This window comes from Schistocerca nitens, chromosome 7 (genome assembly GCF_023898315.1).
Source record: "Schistocerca nitens isolate TAMUIC-IGC-003100 chromosome 7, iqSchNite1.1, whole genome shotgun sequence".
NCBI classification, from domain to species: Eukaryota; Metazoa; Arthropoda; class Insecta; order Orthoptera; family Acrididae; genus Schistocerca; species Schistocerca nitens.
The window spans coordinates 563,846,898-563,871,474 of record NC_064620.1 but is presented as its reverse complement, the minus strand read 5'-3'; the positions used below and the strand labels follow the sequence as shown (position 1 = coordinate 563,871,474).

At 44.2% G+C, this 24,577-nt stretch overlaps 1 protein-coding gene and 1 pseudogene across 1 annotated transcript in view; both read left to right on the top strand.

Moving 5' to 3' along the window:
- Positions 1-24,577, top strand: part of LOC126194767 (uncharacterized) — a 1,371,323-nt gene that overhangs the window by 1,251,468 nt on the left and 95,278 nt on the right. The gene's annotated exons all lie outside the window — the stretch shown is intronic.
- On the top strand, positions 11,628-11,744 carry LOC126195857 (5S ribosomal RNA; annotated as a pseudogene).

The window sequence follows — 24,577 nt, the reverse complement described above, 5'->3', positions numbered from 1 at the left end:
TTTCTGTTCGAGCTCTGATTTCTCTTATTTTATTTTGATGATCATTCCTACCATTGTAGGTTGGGCTCAACAAAATATTTTCGCATTCGGAAGAGAAAGTTGGTGACTGAAATTTCGTAAATAGACTCGCCGCGACGAAAAACGTCTTTGCTTTAATGACTTCCATCCCAACTCGCGTATCACGTCCGCGACACTCTCTCCCCTATTACGTGATAATACAGAACGAGCTGCCCTTTTTTGCACCCTTTCGATGTCCTCCGTCAATCACACCTGGTAAGGATCCCACACCGCGCAGCAATATTCTAACAGAGGACGAACGAGTGTAGTGTAAGCTGTCTCTTTAGTGGACTTGTTGCATCTTCTAAGTGTCCTGCCAATGAAACGCAACCTTTGGCTCGCCTTCCCCACAATATTATCTATGTGGTCTTTCCAACTGAAGTTGTTCGTAATTTTTACACGCAGGTACTTAGTTGAATTGACAGCCTTGAGAATTGAACTATTTATCGAGTAATCGAATTCCAACGGATTTCTTTTGGCACTCGTGTGGATCACCTCACACTTTTCGTTATTTAGCGTCAACTGTCACCTGCCACGCTATACAGCAATCTTTTCTAAATCGCTTTGCAACTGATACTGGTCTTCGGATGACCTTACTAGACGGTAAATTACAGCATCATCTGCGAACAACCTAAGAGAACTGCTCAGATTGTCTCCCAGGTCATTTATATAGATCAGGAACAGCAGAGGTCCCAGGACACTTCCCTAGGGAACACCTGATATCACTTCAGTTTTACTCGATGATTTGCCGTCTATTACTGCGAACTGCGACCTTCGTGACAGGAAATCACGAATCTAGTCGCACAACTGAATATATGTGAATTAAATTAAATGTCTATACATAAAATGCTATGTCCTGACTGACGGACTGACCCTCATCGCCCAGTCCAAACCGCTAAGGCTAGAAACTTGAAATCTCGAGAAGGTGTGGATCTTATACTGCAGGTGTCGTTTAAAAGGGGATTGTCCCAAATTCCACTCCTAAGGGGGTGAAATAGGGGATGAAAGGCTTTTTGAAAGTATTCACTATTAAGCTACGAAAACTGGTATTTGATTTCTCAGTGAGAAAATAAAAAATAGGTGTTTCATTAGTTTTGGAAATTCAACCACTAAAATAGTGGGAGATATGTTTTTGAATGTAAGTAATTACTAAAGTACTACTAAAGGATTTTTAAGGTTACACTGTGACAACTCAAATGTATTGGGTATAAAAGTATGGAGACTGAACGGCACCTTAAAACACATATTCATTGGGTTGAAGATGCCATCCAGACATTCACCATTCATACTGACCTTCAAAGGAGAAGTCACGAAATTTCTCAATCAGGACAGCCTCTCAGACCTTTCGAATTCCGCTTCTTTTGTGGCGGTGCGATCCTAGGTCTCGCAGTAGAGGGAAGCTTGCCAGTTAACGGTTCTGCGTGTCAGGTGGCGAGCAGCGGGCAAAAAGGGCGCCAGCGGACCCGGGAATGCGGGCTGAGCCGGGCCGCGTGCGGAATGCGTCGCGAATTGGGCGGCCGAGCTGCCCCGCGGCTGCGACAGGTGTCTGCCTCGCTGACCGTATATGGCCGCCCCGGACACCTGGGGGACGCCCTACACCGGCCGCCGCGCTCGCCTGAGAAGCCAGAAAAACGCCCACCAGAGTCATTAGTCAGGCAAACAATGTGGCTCCAGCAGCCGACAAAGGCTGCCTGATGACCGTAAATGTATCACGAGTCAGTGCATTGTATGACACACGGGGCTGTCCGCAAGTATCTCCGTGGTTTCGGAAGACCACTGTGGACAATTGTAAAACATATACGAAATAGCTACATATCAGAGGACAGAGATTCTCTCCAAGCTTTTACATCTACATCTACATGTACCTCGTACCACAACTAGCATCTTCTCTCCCTGTTCCACTCCCAAACAGAACGAGGGAAAAATGACTGCCTATATGCCTCTGTACGAGCCCTAATCTCTCTTATCTTTGTGGTCTTTCAGCGAAATATAAGTTGGTCGGAGTAAAACTGTACTGCAGTCAGCCTCAAATGTTGGTTCTCTAAATTTCCTCAGTAGCGATTCACGAAAAGAACGCCTCATTTCCTCCAGAGACTCCCACCCGAGCTCCTGAAGCATTTCCGTAACACTCGCGTGACGATCAAACCTACCAGTAACAAATCTAGCAGCCCGCCTGTGAATTGCTTCTATGTCCTCCCTCAATCCGACCTCATAAGGATCCCAAACGCTCGAGCAGTACTCAAGAATAGGTCGTATTAGTTTTTTATATGAGGTCTCCTTTACAGATGAACCACATCTTCCCAAAATTCTACCAATGAACCGAAGACGACTATCCGCCTTCTCCACAACTGCCATTACATGCTTGTCCCACTCCATATCGCTCTGCAATGTTACGCCCAAATATTTAATCGACGTGACTGTCTCAAGTGCTACACTACTAATGAAGTATTCAAACATTACGGGATTCTTTTTTTTATTCATCTGCATTAATTTACATTTATCTATATTTAGAGTTAGCTGGCATTCTTTACACCAATCACAAATCCTGTCAAGTCATCTTGTATCCTCCTATAGTCACTCAACGGCGACACCTTCCAGTACACCACAGCATCATCAGCAAACAGCCGCACATTACTATCCACCCTATCCAAAAGACCATTTATGTAAATAGAAAACAACAGCGGACCTACCATACTTCCCTGGGGCACTCCAGATGATACCCGCACCTCCGATGAACACTCACCATCGAGAACAACGTACTGGGTTCTATTACTTAAGAAGTAACTTCATTACAGGTGCTCAGGACGGGCTCCGTTTGCGACCAGTGAAATTTTGATACGTGTATGCCGTGCACTGAACCACTGACACGAACTGTTGGGGAAGCAGCGACAGCACCCTGCTTTAACAATCCGTTCATTGGATTGACTACCTGCATGAGTGAACTAATTCGATGGGGATGATTTCTCTACATTTGACATGCATGGCCTCTAATGTAACTAGACCACAGCACGTACTACGAATCGATACTTGGAGAGAAGTTTCATCCAGTGATATCCGTAATGCAATGGAAGAGACATTCACTGCACTTGAGCAGTGCGGCAGGAATATGGGATTAAATATCAGTGAACAGAAATCAAAGTACCTAACTGCTGAGAGAGCCCACAGGGAGAAGATTCCAGCCGAAATAACGATGGTTTCGGTTGTAACCAGCTTATATGATACCTCACATGAAAGAAAGCAAAGACTTATTGCAGCCAGTAAAGCTTTTTTCGCCTTAACGAAGCTTCTGTCTTCAAGGCTCTTGACTAGGGCCACAAAATTTATCATTTATAAAACATTCACCAGGCCAGTGCTTACATACGCCTTTGAAACCTAGGCTCTGACAGCAAAGGATGCTGAATCGCTGGATGCATTCGTGAGAAGGATACGCAGGAAAATCATCGGCCGAATTTGCAGACCTGGAGGAGGAGATATAACCATGAGTTGTACCCCATCTACAAAGACCAGTCTGTTGCAAGAATTGTGAAGTTATTTGCGTTGAGGTGGGCTGGACAAGTGGCACAGATGAATGATACAGAAATACCAATAAAAATTTTGAAAGGAAAGTCAGGTGGTCTGAGAGAACGTGATCGAACGAAAACTAAATGGGAGGACGGAGTCATAGAAGACCTTCAGGAGATGGGCTACAGGAACTGGAAAATGCTAGCAAGGGGTCGGGATGCATGGAAGGATAAAGATCAAGAGGCCAAGACTCATCATGCGTTGTAGAACCACAGAAGAAGCAGAACATACCTATAATTTTTCTGTGGATCTTGCTGTTATCGCATATTTGTGTTCTAAAGCCCTGGAGGTACTTAGGAACAGCCCTGCATACATACACTATGTGATCAAAAGTATCCGGACACCCACAAAAACATATGTTTTTCATGTTAGGTGCATTGCGCTGCCACCTACTGCTAGGCATGCCAGGTATTCCATATCTGTGACATTAGTTGTCCTTAGGCATCATGACAGAGCAGAATGGGGCGCTCCGCGGAACTCACGGACTTCTAAAGTAGTCAGGTGATCGGGTGACACTAGAATCATACGTCTGTACGCGAGATTTCCACACTCCTAAACATCCCTCTGTCCACTATTTCCGATGTGAAAATGTTCAAATGTGTGTGAAATCTTATGGGACTCAACTGCTAAGGTCATCAGTCCCTAAGCTTACACACTACTTAACCTAAATTATCCTAAAGACAAACACACACACCCATGCCCGAGGGAGGACTCGAACCTCCGCCGGGACCAGTGGCACAGTCCATGACTGCAGCCCCTAAGACCGCTCGGCTAATCCCGCGCGGCCCGATGTGATAGTGAAGTGGAAACGTGAAGCACAAAAGCGTACAAGCCGACCTCGTCTGTTGACTGACAGAGACTGCCGACAGTTAAGGGGGTCGTAATGTGTAATAGGCAGACATCTATCCAGACCATCACACAGGAATTGCAAACTGCATCAGGATCGACTGCAAGTACTATGAAAGGCGGGAGGTGAGAAAACTTGCATTTCATGGTCGAGTGGCTACTTATAAGCCACACCTCACGCCGGTAAATGCCAAACGACGCCTCGCTTGGTGTAAGGAGCGTAAATATTGGACGATGAAAAGTGGAAAAACGTTGTGTGGAGTGACGAATCACGGTACACAATGTGGCGATCCGATGGCAGGGTGTGGGTATGGCGAATGCCCGGTGAACGTCATATGCAAGTGTGTGCAGTGCCAACAGTAAAATTCGGAGGCGGTGGTGTTATGGTGTGGTCGTGATTTTCATGGAGGGGACTTGCACCCCTTGTTGTTTTGCATGGCAATATCACAGCACAGGCCTACACCGATGTTTTAAACACCATCTTGCTTCTCACTGTTGAAGAGCAATTCGGGGATGTCGACTGTATCAACACGATCAAGCACCTACTCATAATGTACCGCATGTAGCGGAGTGGTTACACGACAATAACATCCCTGTAATGGACTGACCTGAGTCCTACAGAACACCTTTGGGATGTTGTGGAACGCCGACTTCGTTCCGGGCCTCACAGACCGACATGGATATCTCTCTTCAGTGCAGTACTCCGTGAAGAATGGGCTGCCATTCCTCAAGAAACCTTCCAGCATCTGACTGAACGTATGGCTGCGAGTGTGGAAGCTGTCCTCAAGGCTAACGGTGCGCCAACAGTATATTGAATTCCAGCATTACCGAAGGAGGGCGCCACGAACTTGTAAGTCAAATGGTTCAAATGGCTCTGAGCACTATGGGACTCAACTGCTGTGGTTATCAGTCCCCTAGGACTTAGAACTACTTAAACCTAACTAACCTAAGGACATCACACACATCCATGCCCGAGGCAGGATTCGAACCTGCGACCGTAGCAGTCGCACGGTTCCGGACTGCGCGCCTAGAACCGCGTGACCACCGCGGCCGGCAACTTGTAAGTCATTTTCAGCCAGGTGTCCGGATACTTTTCATCCCATAGTGTATATTGGTATGACAGTCTGCTAGCACTTAGACGAGCTCAGCAGAATATACAGCATCTACAGTACGCGTCACACAAAAGAGAGAGAGTGAGGGAGAGAGAGAGAAAGAGAGAGAGAGAGACAGAGCAATAAGGAAGGAAAAGTGGTCCCCTTCCAACATGACTTATGGCTTGGACGTAACTCAGTTACGTGCTGATAGGTATCCAGAGGAGCAACAATTTCGCAGCAGTACTTTCCGCAATTGTCGAACTTCTTTGCCGTGGAATTCACACAGGGAATGCTGCAATTGAGGTCGCAGTACAGACATTCAACTGGATTCAGATTCTGGTACACGTGAAAACAATTTCTCCACACACTACTGAGCCGGCCGAAGTGGCCGTGCGGTTAAAGGCGCTGCAGTCTGGAACCGCAAGACCGCTACGGTCGCAGGTTCGAATCCTGCCTCGGGCATGGATGTTTGTGATGTCCTTAGGTTAGTTAGGTTTAACTAGTTCTAAGTTCTAGGGGACTAATGACCTCAGCAGTTGAGTCCCATAGTGCTCAGAGCCATTTGAACCATTTTGAACACACTACTGAAACTGTACACAAGAAAACAGTTTCGCCACATGCCACTGAAAGTAGAAATATTCATATGCTTCTGTGAACCAGAAGAAAAAAAAAAGGACATCAAAATTAGAGGAAATGAAATAAAAGGAACATTATGATATGAATATTCAAGAAGGAAGATTAGTGAAGACGGAAGAAGCAAAGAAGAGTTAAACAAAGAATTTGAGAAGTAAAAGCAATTTCATGAATAAAGATTTATTTTGTTCAAGCAACTCAAGCATTAAAATGAGATAAAAGGTGGTTAAGAGCTGCATTCGGAGCTTAACAGTGTGTGTCGGTGAAATATGGACATTCTGCGAAAATGAATGATACTGAAGTGTCCTGCAAAGAATTGCGAGAAAAGATCATTTACGGAACAACAGAGCAAAGAAGACGCGGTTAGACTGGTCACATAGTGCGACATTTGTTTATAAATGTCCCAGAACAGATATTACAAGCGAAGGAAGCCGGAGAAAAACTTTGATAGCCATTTTTTGAACAAGTTATACATAATGCAGGAGTCTGCAGTTATGTATAAATGATGAAATTAACTTCTAATAGATCGAAATGGAGAGATGCTAGCCAGTAGAAAGATTGACGATGATAAAGAGGAAAAGATTCTTCATTTAGTCTCAATCTACCACCGCAAGTGATGTCAAAGAATGTTTCCGTAGTAAAGTCCATGAAGGCAGGCTGCCACATGGATTCATGGATCTAGGAATACCGCGAAGTGCCTAGTGGTCTTACACCAAAAGTTTCAATGCGTTCGTTGACTGAAGTTTCACGCTGCTCACTAACGTCTACACACTTTATGAGGCAGAAAATGTGGCCAATCGGAAGACATAGACATGTACAGTGTTTCGAACGAGGAAACGTGAACGATCAAGGGGATGGCGGAATATACAGGGTGAGTCACCTAACGTTACCGCTGGATATATTTCGTAAACCACATCAAACACTGACGAACCGATTCCACAGACCAAACGTGAGGAGAGGGGCTAGTGTAATTGTTTAATACAAACCATACAAAAATGCACGGAAGTATGTTTTTTAACACAAACCTACGTTTTTTTAAAATGGAACCACTTTAGTTTTGTTAGCACATCTGAACATATAAACAAATACGTAATCAGTGCCGTTTGTTGCATTGTAAAATGTTAATTACATCCGGAGATATTGTAACCTAAAGTTGACGCTTGAAACCTCCGACGTTCAGTTGCGTGTTGTAACAAACACGGGCCACGGTCGGCAAGCAGCATCTGCGGGGACATGTTTACGATGACGACCGTGTTTACGAGTGTGGCTGTAGTGCACTGTTGGGGTTTGGTCTAGCTGTCGCAGTGACCGCATGTAGCGCTTGCTGCTATTGTTATTCTGCTTTCGTCTCCGCACGCAGACCAACTGTAGTACACCGTGTTACCAGACGTCTGCGATAGTGTAGTGTTGTAGGAACTGTGACCATGATGTATTCGAACTCTGAAAAGGCGGAGATGATACTCATCTATGGCGAGTGTCGACGAAATGCAGCTGAAGCCTGCAGGGTGTATGCAGAACGGTACCCGGACAGAGAGCATTCAACGTGCCGCACATTGCAAAACATCTACCGCCAACTGTATGCAACAGGTATGGTCCTAGCACGCAAACGGGTCCATAACAAAATGGTTCAAATGGATCTGAGCACTATGGGACTCAACTGCTGTGGTCATTAGTCCCATAGAACTTAGAACTACTTAAACCTAACTAACCTAAGGACATCACACACATCCATGCCCGAGGCAGGATTCGAACCTGCGACCGTAGCAGTCGCACGGTTCCGGACTGCGCGCCTAGAACCGCGTGACCACCGCGGCCGGCGGTCCATAACAGGCCCGTCACAGGAGAAGCGGGTGCAGTTGGTGTGTTAGCTGCTGTTGCCATGAACCCACACATGCGTACACGGGACACTGCGAGAGCCGGTGGACTGAGTCAAAGTAGTGTCATGCGCATACTGGATCGTCACCACTTTCACCCGTTTCATGTGTCGCTACATCAGCAATTACATGCTGATGGCTTTAATCATCGAGTGCAATTCTGTCAATGGGCTTAACAGAGAATGCGTTGCAGTTCTACCTGTTTATCGATGAAGCGGGTTTCACAAACCACGGGTCAGTGAATCTACGGAACATGCATTACTGGTCCGTGGACAATCCTCGCTGGCTCAGACAGGTAGAGCGACAGCGACCGTGGACTGTAAATGTATGGTGCGGAATCATTGGCGACCACCTCATTGGTCCTCACTTCATTGCAGGGCCCCTAACAGCTGCAACATACATCGCGTTTCTACAGCATGATCTGCCAACGTTGCTCGAAAATGTCCCACTGGAAACGCGTCGACGTATGTGGTATCAGCATGATGGTGCACCTGAACATTCCGCAATTAACACTAGGCTGACCCTTGACAGGATGTTCGACGGGCGTTTCATAGGACGTGGAGGACGCATAAATTGACCAGTCCGTTCTCCTGATCTTACTTACACCTCTGGACTTCTTTCTGTGGGGTACGTTAAAGGAGAATGTGTACCGTGATGTGCCTACAACCCCAGAGGATATGAAACAACGTATTGTGGCAACCTGCGGCGACATTACACCAGATGTACTGCGGCGTGTACGACATTCATTACGCCAGAGATTGCAATTGTGTGCAGCAAATGATAGCCATCACATTGAACATCTATTGGCCTGAGATGTCGGGACACACTCTATTCCACTCCGTAATTGAAAACGGAAACCACGTGTGTACGTGTACCTCACCCCTCATGGTAGTGTACATGTGCGTCAGTGAAAAAGACCAATAAAAAGGTGTTAGCATGTGGACGTAATGTGCTGTTCCAGTCCCTTCTGTACCTAAGGTCCATCACCGTTCCCTTTGGATCCCTACGTAATTCTGTGCTTTCCGATACACACGATCGAACAGCGGAGGAGCGGTACTCAAGCGTCAAATTTAGGTTACAATATCTCCGGATGTAATTAACATTTTACAATGCAACAAACGGCACTGATTACGTATTTGTTTATATGTTCAGATGTGCTAACAAAACTAACGGGGTTCCATTTAAAAAAACGTAGGTTTGTGTTAAAACACATACTTCCGTGCATTTTTGTATGGTTTGTATTAACCAATTACACTAGCCCCTCTCCTCACGTTCGGTCTGTGGAATCGATTCGTCAGTATTTGATATGGTTTACGAAATATATCCAGCGGTAATGTTAGGTGACTCACCCTGTATATATAAGTCGTAACTGCAGTTTCATCAATGGACGGGTTCCCGAGATAGTAGCAATATTTCACCGCTAAAAGTAAACAATACTGACCTGATAAAGGAACACAGGGATGCCGCAAGACAAGCAACACATGTTTTTATTAAGGGTACCTAAGTCCATTGATGGTGACGGTGAATGCTCTGAAAATTAATTGTCAACAGTGGACACGGGAAATTGTCATAAATAAAACAAATTAACAAATTACAAAATATTGCAAATCCATAATGTTGGAAGTAAATAATGTAGAAAATAATTGACAAAAAAAAGAGTATGATAATGGCCACTGTCCACCAAAAACTGGGGGGGGGGGGGGGGGGGGAAGTTGAAGTATAGTTTCTGCTCCTCACCCCTTCCCTCAAATTTGATAAGTGATGGACATGATCGACAGGCAGGACCAGTGAAAAAAATGATTCTGCGCGCGAGCAAATACGTGCTTAGTGTTTCAGCTGGCAGCCACTTTTGTTTATACCTTAACCAGACCGCTGCAGCTATATATCAAAAAATGCTACGCGTTTGATAGCTTCAGCTACGTTCTGTCCTGTGGTTTTCTTCGTCTCTGGCTGCGCCCAATTATCCCGTTCGTACGTTTTAGCATTCTAAAAAAAAAGTGTTCGCGGGAGACTTTCGCGAGACAAAGGGGGAGGTCAGTTTATGCGTAAATTGAAAAAATTCCGCTAACTGCCAGTTTGCCTTGTTAACAATTGTTCTCATGATCAGAGCTATAATCATGATCTTGCGGTCACGTAGGCACCATCCAGGTGCGGCCCTTTCGACGCTAAAGCACACCGGTCAAGAATGTTCTGATCGGTACGCTCGAAGCTAGAGTATTTTTGAACTGACCCGTTAGATATCCCAGTGAGCTATAGATCACATGAATAATTTACAGACGATGCGGTAAAGGAATGTAAAACGAATTCTCGTTTTGGTTCCTCCATAGGCGCACCTAACTTCATAGCCTATAGCTTGTTCATAAGCGAGAATCACGTCAACCGCATTTCGACACAGTCTTTCATGGAATGCTGTACTTAAATTTTACGGTGACTGCGGCTTTGTTATCCTTCGCAACGGATATGTTACTTCGGCAGAGAAAGTGTGACCGTGCCGTGTCGTTTCATTTCCACGCAGCACTTGCGGTTGGGTCGCTACGCTGCGGAACTATCAGATAATTGAGAGCAACTGACCATATGCGTATCGGCGCAGTTTTAGGCAAGACGAGTATTCGGAGCACGGGCGGGTACAGCGGACGCGGGCGTCTTTACCCGTTCCATTCACGTAAACCTATAAAAGCCGTCACGGTTACGGCTTTAGAAAGTGATAATGTAATGGCTGGTTACCGAAGCTTAAATTGCAGCGGGCGTCTTTGCTCGCATGCTGGTCACGTGGCGATGTTTTCTAACGGCCGCGTCGGCTTGACGGAAAGAGCGCGCGCGCGCGCGCGCAGCACCGGTAAAGAGGAGGTCTCACTTGGCCGGCTTTTGCAGGCGTTCGTTTTTGGCGCAAACAGCGGTATTTATGAGTGTAAAAATTTCCGAGGCCGTTGTGTTTACTGCGCGTCGGAGCTGTGCTATCACATCAACATTCGGCGAGCGATTCGCCTGACGAATTACGGGCGGTAAAGGCGTACAGCTAAAATATTGGTGGCTCCGGAAAGTGTTTCGAGGTGTTGTAACGACGAGACACTCAGGGCCGTATGTTGAATCTATAGCACGTGTGACAGAAGACGCTGAATCGATTTGGCAGCGCTGAAAGCAGAGTGGTTCCAACACAGAGCAAAATACACTTGCCTTTCTGACGTCTGTGATACCTTCTTCTTCGTTTTTCTGATGAAATTCGTACATGTAATAGTGGTGCTTCTCAGCTAAGTTACCTACGTTCAAATGGTTCAAATGGCTCTGAGCACTATAGGACTTGACATCTGTGGTCATCAGTCCCCTAGAACTTATAACTACTTAAACCTAACTATCCTAAGGACACCACACACATCCATGCCCGAGGCAGGATTCGAACCTGCGACCGTAGCAGTCGCGTGGTTCCGGACTGAGCGCCTAGAACCGCTAGACCACCGCGGCCAGCCGTTACCTACGTTATGAACGTCAGTAATTAGGTAAGAAATTCACTAATCAGCTAGGGTTTTTTCGTCTGCATTGACTGTAGTATAAAGGGCAGTTAAATAGCAACGGCCTTGCCGCAGTGGATACACCGGTTCCCGTGAGATCACCGAAGTTAAGCGCTGTTGGGCGTGGCCGGCAGTTGGATGGGTGACCATCCAGCAGCCATGCGCTGTTGCCATTTTTCGGTGTGCACTCAGCCTCGTGATGTCAATTGAGGAGCTACTCGACCGAATAGCAGCGGCTTCGGTCCAGAATACCATCATCACGACCGGGTGAGCGGTGTGCTGACCCCACGCCCCTCCTATCCGCATCCTCATCTGAGGATGACACGGCGGTCGGATGGTCCCGGTAGGCCACTCGTGGCCTGAAGACGGAGTGCAAATAGCAACGAGACAGATTTAAAAAAAAAGTAAGCAACATGTGTGCATGCGTTATTGCAAGAGAATGATTCCGTTCGTTCATATTCCTGGGCGTTTGTCCTCGATGGCGCACTTCAAATTTTGCAAAGTGTTACGGTACTGCTGTGCGTTAACTGTGGCGCCCTGTTCCAGGGAGTCAAAGAGCAGCAGTCAAAGAAAAAGATCAGCATCAATTTTCCCGAGCTGTCGTCTGTGTTGTTTCGACTACGCTACAGAAGTTTCGCTGAGAAGCCCTTAAACGTCTTCCATACAGTCCAAATCTCTCCCTATGCGATTTCCGTATTTTTGAAACCCTGAAGCAGGAGATTTGTGGCAGTGGGCGAAGAGGTGCACCACTGGGTACAACCATGGTATCGTGGGCAACTGCAAACATTTTTCCATGATGGCGCTGATCGTATTGTCCTACATTGGGATTAACAGTTGTGGCGATCACTTTTGAAAAAATAAACAGTTTACTTACTTTTCTGCATTTCTCTCATTTTCAATTGATCACTCCTTACAGATTAACAGCAAATATCATGGAGACCCCAGGTTTCTGAACACAGTACCATGTCTACCGACATAAGTGAAATCGTGTAACTCAGCAATGAAAGATGAGAATTTACAGACAGTTGTAAGAAAGAAGGATCTAGAAAAACTCCAGTCGAAACTTCACCAGTGGTGGATCAGACACAGGTTTAATTGGGCCTACGTTTACCACTGTTTTGGCCACACAACTCAAAAACTTAGTTCGCACAAACGGAAGCAAACTCTTCCTATAACGGAATAATGAATGGTAAGAAAATGGTTCAAATGGCTCTGAGCACTATGAGACTTAACATCTGAGGTCATCAATCCCCTAGAACTTAGAACTACTTAAACCTAACTAACCTAAGGACATCACACACATCCATGCCCGAGGCAGGATTCGAACCTGCGACCGTAGCAGTCACGCGGTTCCGGACTGAAGCGCCTAGAACCGCTCGGTCACAGCGGCCGGCGAATGGTAAGACAGATGATGTGCTTAGTCAACTTGATCAAAACTTTCCGTCTGTGTTGGAAGATATTCTTATTGACGAACTTCTATTGCGAGCACTTGAAGTTAGCCTTAATACAACAGCTTTCCAGGTTCTCCCTTCATATCATGAAGAGCTTGGGTGCAAAACCTGTGGTGTGGACACCACATGTGGAAATATTGTTATAAGCAAACGCAAAAAATAGTGATTTAGACCAATTTTAGAACTGGAATCGTATAACATATCTTTTAAAGTTTTGCATTTAATTATACGAAAAATTACAATTCGTTATGATGTAACGAACTGATGAGATTAAAAAGTGAAATGAATATACATTTAGTACTTCCTGCTTTTAAGTCTTTGTATGGCTACTTTACAGTATTACATCGTGTGTCATAGTAATATGAAAACCATCTTATTAGAGTGGTAGCAAAATTAAATATAATGGACGAAGCAAGGAAGACAAAGAACGTAGACTAGCTGTGTTAAAGGGGGAATTCCTGGCCAAATGAAGTTTGCTAGTATCAGCTGTTGACTTTAATCTGGGAACAAAATTGTAAGAAAGTGAGACATGTACAGTGGGGAGAATCGTACAAGAAAAGAATAGAAGTGTTTGAGAAATGGGGCAGTAGAAGGATACTGAAAATGAGGTTGATAAGAAATATTTCTCCACAGGATCGGCGAGGATAAAAATATGTGAAAAACACTGACAAAAAGAGACAGGATGATAGCACATTTGTTAACACGTCACTGAATAGTTTCTCTGGTATTATCGAGAGCTGTAGAGGGTAAAGACTGTACGGTAAAAACGGTGATTGGAACACATCCAGCAAATACCTGAAGATGTGGATTGTTTCTCTGAGATGAAGAAGCTGACATGGGAGAGGAAGTAAAAATGAAAAAAAAATAAGTGAACAAAAACTACTTTACTTTACGTTATTGTTGTTCCCCTACAGTCAGGAGTCTAGCTGCCATAATACTTCTGAGTATTGTGTTACAACGATGGGTGCAGTCACCACAATGCTTTAACAGGGATGTTAATTTTTTTGGAATTTCTTTTCCCTTGGTAATAGTATAATTCTGATAGCAACAAAAAGTTATCTTATAAGAAAAACCTGAATTTAAAAAAGTAACTGCATTTGCGTTTTGACTTTCAAACTGCCCTCTAAAACGCTCACATTGACCATGTCACCATGTTGTGATGTCATGAGTGAATGAGCTATCTAGTCAGAAAATATGAATCCTAACAGCCGGCCGCTGTGGCCGAGCGGTTCTAGGCGCTTCAGTCCAGAACCGCGCTGCTGTTACGGTCGCAGGTTCGAATCCTGCCTCGGGCTTGGATGTGTTTGATGGTCTTTGGTTAGTTAGGTGTAAGTAGTTCTAAGTCTAAGGGACTGATGACGTCAGATGTTAAGTCCCATAGCGCTTAGAGCCGTTTGAACCATTTTAATCCTAACATATCTTTTGCATTTCGTGCAGTGACTCGTTAACAAATAAAATTATCTGTAAATAGTTTTACGTAACTTTCAGAGCTCAGAGTTATTAAAAAATTCGGTCGAATAATTACATAAAAAGCTTACTTCTGCGCCTTATACGGTTGTAAGAGTTAGTAAAACGAAGAAACGTTTTAATTTTAAACTTTTCTGTTGCGGGATATCTAAGTTGCAGACAGGCGACAGGTAAATGCCTCTGAGACAATACGCAGCGTAATTGCGCCTTCCCACACTCGCGATGAAAATGCTTATCTATCCTTCTTTGATACTTTATTTTAATAATTAGCAACTGGTATTTGTCGGTGACAGTACCCCATTACGTTTAGTCCGGTTACGTCAGGCGTATGCACTGTATTTCTAGTATTAATGGATACGAGTATTTTGTTTATGAACGAATACTTATACATATACAATATTCATTGTTATAGCACTACAAGCTGACTGCTCAGGTCTATTCACTTTTTACCCTGATCAATGCGTGTGCTTATTAATGCGCCTTTCTTGTAAATTACACTGTTAATGAACTGAACTGTATCGAAAGAGGTGTCTCATTGGGTAGGGCAGTGGACTCACATTCGAGATGAAATTACCGATTAATATTTCCCTTGGTTTCCCTACGTAGTTTAAAGGGAATGCCGGATTTTTCCTTGAAAAATGAAGAGAAAGCATAATTGATTTCTGTAAAACTTGTCTGCAAACACACCAGTCTTTCAAACATTCTCTTCCACCGGAGCATGTGCGTTTGATTAACGTTTCGAAATATTTTCACATGAACATGACGAACTGCTTGTCGAGGTCAAAAGCTCTTTAATCAATGGAACATCTTAGCTTTATTGGTTGAATATGACACAATCACACGTCGTATCTCATTACTTAACAGATATCTTTTCTCCTCACCACCTGCAGAAACATTTATGTCTACACCCACTTCTCCACTCATCCGCTTTGTTGGCTGTAGGTATGGTAATTTCATGATCATGAACCCAAAGTCAGCCTTTTACTGTTGGCGTCTGCACTGAAATCCCATGCTACATATTTTCTGAAAGATTATAGGTGGTTTTATATCAACTGTATCAATTCAGAATGTCCAATTTTTATTAAACGTCACCGCCGAGAGTCGATGAAACCTATGACCATCCTCATCCACACTCTCTATTTCCTCCCTGTTACCAGTTTCTTTTTGTGGTGTCGTCTGAAAATCTGGGTGCGAAAGCGAGGTTGGGAGCTCGCAACGAAACCACAAAAAAAGTACAATCGCAGCGTGCCGCAGCGACGAATGAGCAGCGACTGCGTAGCCACGCCTCCTAAAGCTTCGTTACATTGCCCCAGTCTGTGGTCTACTTGCAAGGGAAATTCCCCATCCCACCCCCCTCAGATTTAGTGGTAGGGTGGCCCAGTGGAGCGCCATTCAAAAACCGAACACAGATCAAGCATGAAAACAGGAAGAACGTGTACTGAGCTGTGAAAAAAAAAAACATAATAGAAACGGAGCGCGGTCCTAGCTTAACAAGTGCAACATCGAGCGAGATGGAACATCAACAGCATCGGGGTTAAGTGATCACAGTGTTGGACTACAAAGCGGATGGGCCGTGTTCAGCACTCTCTCGTGCCACTTACTTATTTATTTTCAAAAAAATATGAACTGTCCGTCCACTGACTGAAATGTATGTTCTCTTTCGTCGTCTTTACAGTTGTTGTACCTTACATTGGTTATGAAATATGAGTCGTTTGGTAAGAATACATTACCGTCGCAAGAAAATGTGATAAATACTGAAAGCAGGCAAAGTAGCACGTAGACGTCTCACACAAATGAAAACAAATCAACGAGTGTGAACCATGTTACGAGGGTAACCCCAAAAGTAAGGTCTCCTATTTTTTAATAAGTACATAGACCTGTTTATTTCTACAATGGTTTACATCAGTTTAAAGCTTGAACATTTAGCTATTTTTCGACATAATCACCATTTATGTCGAAGCATTTTTGTAGACGCTGTGGCAGTTTTTGCATGCCCATGTCATACCATGTCGCCGCCATGCTGTTCAGAAAGTTATGAACCTCTTCTTCACCTTGTCGTCGTAGATGAATCGCTAGGACCACAATTAACGCTGACAGGTACTGTGAGACTCTGAAAAAACTCAAATGGGTTCAAAAATGGTTCAAATGGCTCTCAGCACTATGGGACTTAACATCTGTGGTCATCAGTCCCCTAGAACTTAGATCTACGTAAACCTAACTAACCTAAGGACATCACACACATCCATGCCCGAGGCAGAATTCGAACCCGCGACCGTAGCGGTCACGCGGTTCCAGACTGAAGCGCCTAGAACCGCACGGCCACACCGGCCGGCCTCAAATGGGCAATTCAGAACCGCAGAAGAGGAATGTTGAGCAAGGGCGTACACATTCTCCATGACAACGCTCGCCCACACATCTCTCGGCACACCGTTGCTCTCCTGCAACAGTTTCAGTGGAACATAATCACCCACCCACCCTATAGTCCTGACTTGGCGCCCAGTGACTATCAGCTGTTTCCTAGGTTAAAAGAACATTTGGCCGGAAAGCGATTCAGCTCCGATGAGGTGAAAGACTTTCTGAACAGCATGGCGGCGAGCTGGTATGACATGGGCATACAAAAACTGCCATAGCGTCACAAAAATGCTTCGACAGAAATGGTAATTATGCAGAAAAATTGCTAAATGTTCAAGCTGTAAACTGATGTAAACCATTATAGAAATAAACAGGTCTATGTACCTATAAAAAATAGGAGACCTTACTTTTGGGATTACCCTCGTACAACAAAGGAATTCAAAAGTGGGAACTTCCAAAATGGAACGCAACTTCAGAAACGTTAAAAACATACGTTTTGGCAGAGCACACAGAAACTGTGTGCTTGTGAAATTGTTGCGTTCATTCTTTACAGCTTATGTGAAAAACTATTAATTTTTCGTCATTACCTTGGCAGTGATCACATTCATACGAACACCTGAATCGGGTAAGGAGACGTATCTCACTAATTCATCAGGCGTGTTACAAGTTAGGTTCCTCGATAAGAGTCCGCCTCCGTAGCGCAGCGGTAACGTTACCGCCTACCACGCAAGGGGACCCGGGTTAGATTCCCGGTAGGGGACTGGGTTTTGTGTGGTTTTCACCATCGTTGACATGCAAGTCGCCGAAGTGGCGTCAACTAAAAAGACTTGCAATACGACGGCCAAACCCCGAAAGGGATATCCCGGCCAATAAATGCCATACGATCATTTCATTTCATTTCCTCGATGAGAGATTTCCATCATATGACACACGTACTGTCACTAATGCCGCGTATGACACACCAGACGTGTTTTCTGATAGAGGATTCGGTTGACTTGTCGCTTTGTCTTCAAACGTTTGCGGTTCCCATTCGAAAGCCACTTCCTTTCGGCCGCTAATAGAGTAGTTGTGCAGAATCAACTTTCATCATAGGTCCATTCCTTACAACTCGCTGTTACACCATGACGTTACACCATGACACAGACACAAATTTGAATACAGCGAACGGCGGCCGTTGTAGCCGAGCGGTTCTAGGCTCTTCAGTCTGGAACCACACCACCGCTACGGTCGCAGGTTCGAATCTTGCCTCGTGCATGGATGTGTGTGACGTCCTTAGGTTAGTTAGGTTTAAGTAGTTCTAAGTTCTAGGGCACTGATGACCTCAGATGTTAAGTCCCATAATGCACTGAAAAATATATATTAGCACGACGAAGCTTTGAACACAGCTACCCACTCTGGAGTCCAACCCTGTAACTACTTAACTTCGGCGCCGTGTCTCTTCTACACTGCTCTAATTGCACTTGTTGAGCTTGGACCGTTCACTGATCCTATTTTTATTTTTTTTTTCACAGTTCAGAACTGTTTTCATGCTTGACCTGTGTTCATCTTTTGACGATTTGGGCACTGGCCCTTCTTACCACTAAATCTGAGAGGGTTGCGATGGGAAGTTTTCCTTGTTAGGCCAAGCAGAAGCACGCACAGCCTAGTTCGCAGACAACGATCAAGTAGACAGCTTCGTCTTAGATAGGCACAGTGTATTGAACGTCTCAGGCAAAAGTTAATGTGAAAATTATGTCATTTATTCTTCAGGTCGGGAGTCTGGTAAAGTTATACGTATCAAATGATTCATTAATATTCAAAGACCGTTGTAAACACTCATTACTTCCCTGTGGAAATGAATCATGTAAAGTTACATGAATATTCATATCTGTATTGTAATAATGTGAACTAATATTCTGCATGTTATAGTTCTACTCCCACTCCTTCCAGAGCAAACGTTCCGCCGACTGTACTTTCGTACGACACAACGCTTTTAATCCTTAATTCGCTGCTAAATGTTCAACACAACTTCAGCATAAATTGTAGAATATTTTTGTAACAAGTCTCTCACGTTAATTTTCTCAGAATTGAACTGATCAGACGTTAAAGCTCCATTTAACGTTTACTAATTGTCCACTATTTCACATTCAAAAATGAAACTGTTTCAGACGCTTTGCAATTTGCAGTTTGATAAAAAAACTTCTATTAGATCGTAAATAACCTTAGTACAACAGCAATAGAGAAGTTCGTTCCAAATATGCGGCATCGATAATATTGGGTCTGCCTACATAGGCCTACATATTGGATCGGATCAAGTGCTCTATGACTCTTGTGAGTGAAAGATCCTTATAATAAAACATATTCTACTGCTGCTGACAGGAACCCCTTATTTGAAGGGAAGAGCGCATTTTACTTTATTTCCAGTTCTGCTATTTCACAAACTTGAAGTGAATATACACTACAATTAATACACCAAGAAGAAATGCAGATGATAAACGGGTATTCACTGGACAAATACATTATACTAGAACAGACATGTGATTACATTTCCACGCAATTTGGGTGCATAGATCCTGAGAAATCAGTACCCAGAACAACCATCTCTGGCCGCAATGACGGCCTTGATACGCCTGGGCATTGAGTCAAACAGAGCTTGGATGGCGTGCTGAAATGTAAGGTTTCGCAGCGATCGAATGAAGGGTAGAGCCACGGGTCGTAACACATCTGAAATGTAACGTCCACTGTTCAAAGTGCCGTCAATGCGAACAACAGGTGACAGAGGCGTGAAACCAATGGCACCCCATACCATCACGCAGGGTGATACCCCAGAATGGCGATGACGAACACACGCTTCCAATGTGCGTTCACCGCGATGTCGCCAAACACGGATGTGACCATCATGATGCTATAAACAGAACATGGATTCATCCAAAAAATGACGTTTTGCCATACGTGCACCCAGGTTCGTCGTTGAGTACACCAACGCAGGCGCTCCTGTCTGTGATACAGCGTCAAGGGTAACCGCAGTCATGGTCTCCGAAATGATAGTCGATGCTTCTCCAAACGTCGTCGAACTGTTCGTGCAGATGGTTGTTGTCTTGCAAACGTCCCCATCTGTTGACTCAGGGATCGAGACGTGGCTGCACGATCCGTTACAGCCATGCGGATAAGATGCCTGTCATCTCGACTGCTAGTGATACGAGGCCGTTGGGATCCAGCACGGCGTTCAGTATTACCCTCCTGGACCTACCGATTCCATATTCTGCTAACAGTCATTGGATCTCGACCAACGCGAGCAGCAACGTCGCGAAACGATAAACCGCAATCGCGATAGGCTACAATCCGACCTTTATCAAAGTCGGAAACGTGATGGTAGGCATTTCTCCTCCTTACACGAGGCATCACAACAACGTTTCACCTGGCAACGCCGGCCAACTGCTGGTTGTGTATGAGAAATCGGTTGTAAACTTTCCTCATGTCAGCACGTTGTAGGTGTCGCCTCCGTCGCCAACCTTGTGTGAATGATCTGAAAAGCTAATCATTTGTATATAACAGCATGTTCTTCCAGTCTGTTTAATTTCGCGTCTGTAGCACGTCATCTTCGTGGTGTAGCAATTTTAATGGCCAGTAGTGTATCAGCGCTGCAGTAGCGTGGAGTAAGGAGCGGAACTTTCAGAGCCGAGATGAGGTTCTGATGGAGAAATTTCTCGCGACATCGGCAAAGAAATTACATTTATTCTGGCGCAAATCAAGTGCTTGTTATTAATAAATATTTGCTAACAAACGTTGCCCTTTGCCACTCAGACATTAGGAGGAGTCTGCAGGTCATAGATTCTATCTTTCAGTAATTTTACAATGCCAGGAAACTTTGATATTAATAAATAAATGAATAACTTTGGCGTAGCCGAAGATGTAAAACCTTATACGACCCATACCGATTAAACGCTCAAGTTGCGGACCCTGCGCCATAATAGTCGATGGGACGACTTTCGATCTCGTCATGCAGTAGACCATGCTCTCGTACCGTTAATAGTTAACTTATAATCAGTATGAATAAGTTCATTTTACTGTGTTTCTTAAATAAACTCACCATAATGGCATCCAGTGTAAAAATTATTTGCACAAAAAAACTTCGTTCGGCTTCATTACGTAAAACACAGACAGCAGTATTGCACTTCCAGAATCCGATGGCGTTGCTACGGCTCTGTAAGGCGACATAATACTACCAGAGCATCTCTACGTAACAGGCACGAAGAATTCCCTACACAGTGGCTCATCAAGTCAGTTGAATGATGGATTGGCTTAATTATCGCAAAAGTCGGGTGAAAAAGGGTGGCCAGTTATTCTATAGCCCCTTATACCACCATCTATGGACTCACAGGTTAAACTGAGACATTTCTGGACGTTGTGATGAGGTTAACAAAACTTTCTAGACGTAACTGTTTGCTTTTTCTAGTACTGGAACTTCAGAAATGCCGACTGTTGGGCAACTGTTCAGGAACAGCCTGGGGAAACTCATCCCTCAAGAGGCTGATACTGCGGTACCAGTCCTGGCGGAAAGCCCCGATAGCCACCCGGGAGACGCATATTTTTGGATTCCCTCCTCCACACATGTGGAGCACTTAGGCTTATCTCTGGCAGGGCCTCCTCTTTCGCATCACGTATTTATTTGTGTCGCTGTATCTCTTCTCTCGTCCAGCCTACTTTGTTTCCAGTAATCCCAGTGGAAATTAGTTTTAAGTTTAGTGGACCTCATTAACACAGATCGTCAAATAGCATCTGCTAATCAGCTGAACATTAGTAAAGGAATGCAAAAAAGCAGCATTATAATAACTAAGCGTGAAATACGTCATGATCATCTTTACCAACATAAAGGATTAGCATTGTTCATACTGTTCGATCTTCAAGGATATCGAAATCGCTTTCTCAGTGTTTTTCTTGTCTTCCTCTACTAGGTTCCTTGACGGTATTTTTGTTTCTCTCGTTGCAACTACAAAAATGCGTGATTTTTTTCACCAGACGCGTTTCGCTTTGAGGTACTACATTATCAATTGTACTGCATCATCAATGGTCTGTAATTAATTTATTCACATTTTGATTTGCTTTTAGGTTCAAACGCGTCTTGTGCAAAAATCACGCATTTTTGTATTTGCAACGACAGAAACAAAAATACCCTCAAGAATTATAAAGTAACTACGTACACTATGGCCAGACAATTGAAGAATTACTAGATTTCCCTATGGTTTTGAAATTATCAATTTTTTCCGATTCTAATATCGGCTCTTTGATGTGCTTCAGATTCTCGAAACTTACTCTCTACACATAATGAGAGTTTTATTTCTTCGTTTCGGATATGTTTAGTTCTTGTGTACCCTAATGCCTTATTTCAGCTGCATGAGTTTGTATCCGTCAGAGTCCAAAAGTCTACACCTTAAAAGACTGTACGGACAGCCGTAGCTCCATCAGATTTTATCACTCGCACAGCACTGGCTTTTCCGTTTAAAGTGCTTCTAGTCGTGTCTCGTAGACTGGAGAATGATTTAATTTGGGAGACAATCTCACTGGTTTTGTCTAAAATTAAACTATACTTAAGGTTTATAGAATAAAATTCCGCTTGAGTGCCAGTAATTTTGTTACCGGTTTCGAAGCTTAAAGCTTCGTCTTCAGGAGCCAGCAAACAATGATGGGGACATAAATGAGTGGCGGTCAGGCCAGTCAATCATGTATGGGTGTCACAGCCCCGTCAAACAAACGTATAGGCCCAGGGACTAAAGCCCCCTTCTGGACAGCACAATACAGAAGTGGCTCAAAAGCGGATTTTTGTTCCATCAATATGTTCCTCTAGTGCGGGCGTTCGCCTGATCAAAACTTTTATAACCAAGGTATTTAAAAACGTTCTCCATCTCTACAGATTTATCTTACACTAAGATTTTTGCCTTTCCCAACTCTTGCCCAGTGAATGCTTGTGTCTTTGAAGTATGTACAGAGATTAAAAAATTATATGTGTTTGTTTTTAAGAACTGTTATTGGAATGTCTCCTGTAGATACTTATTTGAAGTGGAGGTAAATGGGCATAAAACCTCAAATATATAGCTGTATACCAAGATATCAGACAAGGGTATTCTTAATCACTTGCCTTACTTAACTTTTATACAGGGTGTGGCGAAACTCCTATTGTAAGGTGGCTATAATTTCGCACCTTACAAGCACTCATCTACATACTTTGCCGTGAATTATAACCGGAATTAGGTATCATTTGATAGATTGTACATCGTATGTATGAATATTTAAAGAAGACTGGCATTGTCACGTACTCCTTGTTAACGCTTGCTACATGAAAGGTGATGGATTATCTTTATTCACAAAACGGCCTAATGAATGATTGCCTATACTGGCAGAGGTTGGAACGCCATTGGAAATGAAACGGCAGGCGTAACTCAGGCCCTGGGTGGAAAAGCCCGCGCAGATGTGTTGGTCTTCTTAACACAGGAAGTATCCCAAGTCGGACGGTCGGGGCAGCTGAGTGCTGAAGCAGAATACAGTGGCGGCTGGCCGGTGTAGTAGCGGGGCCGGAAGGATAACCGCATAATACCTCGGAAACTCTGAAGATCTTGGACGCCACAGAGGGGAATGAGGAAGCGTTACCTCGGAAATCACGCAGGCTGGGTTATTTCCGAGAATTTTTACTCTGAGAATTCCTAATTAACGGGCATAGGTATTTCCTCACAAACTTTCCGGGCTTGACGACAAAAGACTAAAATGCTGTCGGACGGCGTTCGGAAGAATCTGTAGAGAGGGACAATATTCCGTGGTTTCGAGAATATGATTCGCCTTCTGCAGCTATGAGGGAGGGGAGCCGAGCTTTGCTGGGAAGCCGGCGGGGGAGAGAAGGTGGTCTTCCGTTTTGAGCGCCCATGTTTGATGGTCGCTCAGTATCAGCTTTTTTTGGTTCAAAATGGTTCAAATGGCTCTGAGCACTATGGAACTTAACTGCTGTGGTCATCAGTCCCCTAGAACTTAGAACTACTTAAACCTACCTAACCTAAGGACATCACACACATCGATGCCCGAGGCAGGATTCGAACCTGCGACCGTAGCAGTCACGCGGTTCCAAACTGTAGTGCCTAGAACCGCTCGGCCACACCGGCCGGCAGTTTTTTTTTTTTTTTTTTTTTTTTTTTTTCCAGACGGAATTGCTGTCTTTGCTCTCAGGAGATTTTATAGTTAGAACGGTTAGGCACTGCACTGTTGCGAACTTATATCCCGGGTAAGGAGTCGTCGTTGAGTATGCAGCATTCAGTGATTGAGAGCACTTCTGCCTATACTCTGAATTCCGTCCTTGTGGCTGGGAGTTCGCGTTTCTTGTCTGTAGAACACAGAGAGGAGACTACAGTATTAGATTATACTAGTCAGAGGATCGCCTTCTGCCGTCCTAGTGTTTGAATGACTTTTTCTATTTTGTGGCTGGAGTTCTTCCATCGTCACAGACGTGTACGAGAACCATCACTCCGACGCACCGGATGCAGTACATACGGTGATATTACTAATTGCTTCGGCTTATTGGGGCTATAAAGCTAAACAGCTATGATGACGTAAGTTTTATTACCACTGGGATTGCACACCACTGTAGAGCATCTTCGAAAGTGGTTTCTTCCAGTGTTTGGTACGTAGACGATGTCAGTCACCTCGCGGTATTTATATTAGATAGCGTAGCCATAAAAAAGGGCAATTTGGGCAACTGATCAGTAACATTAGTT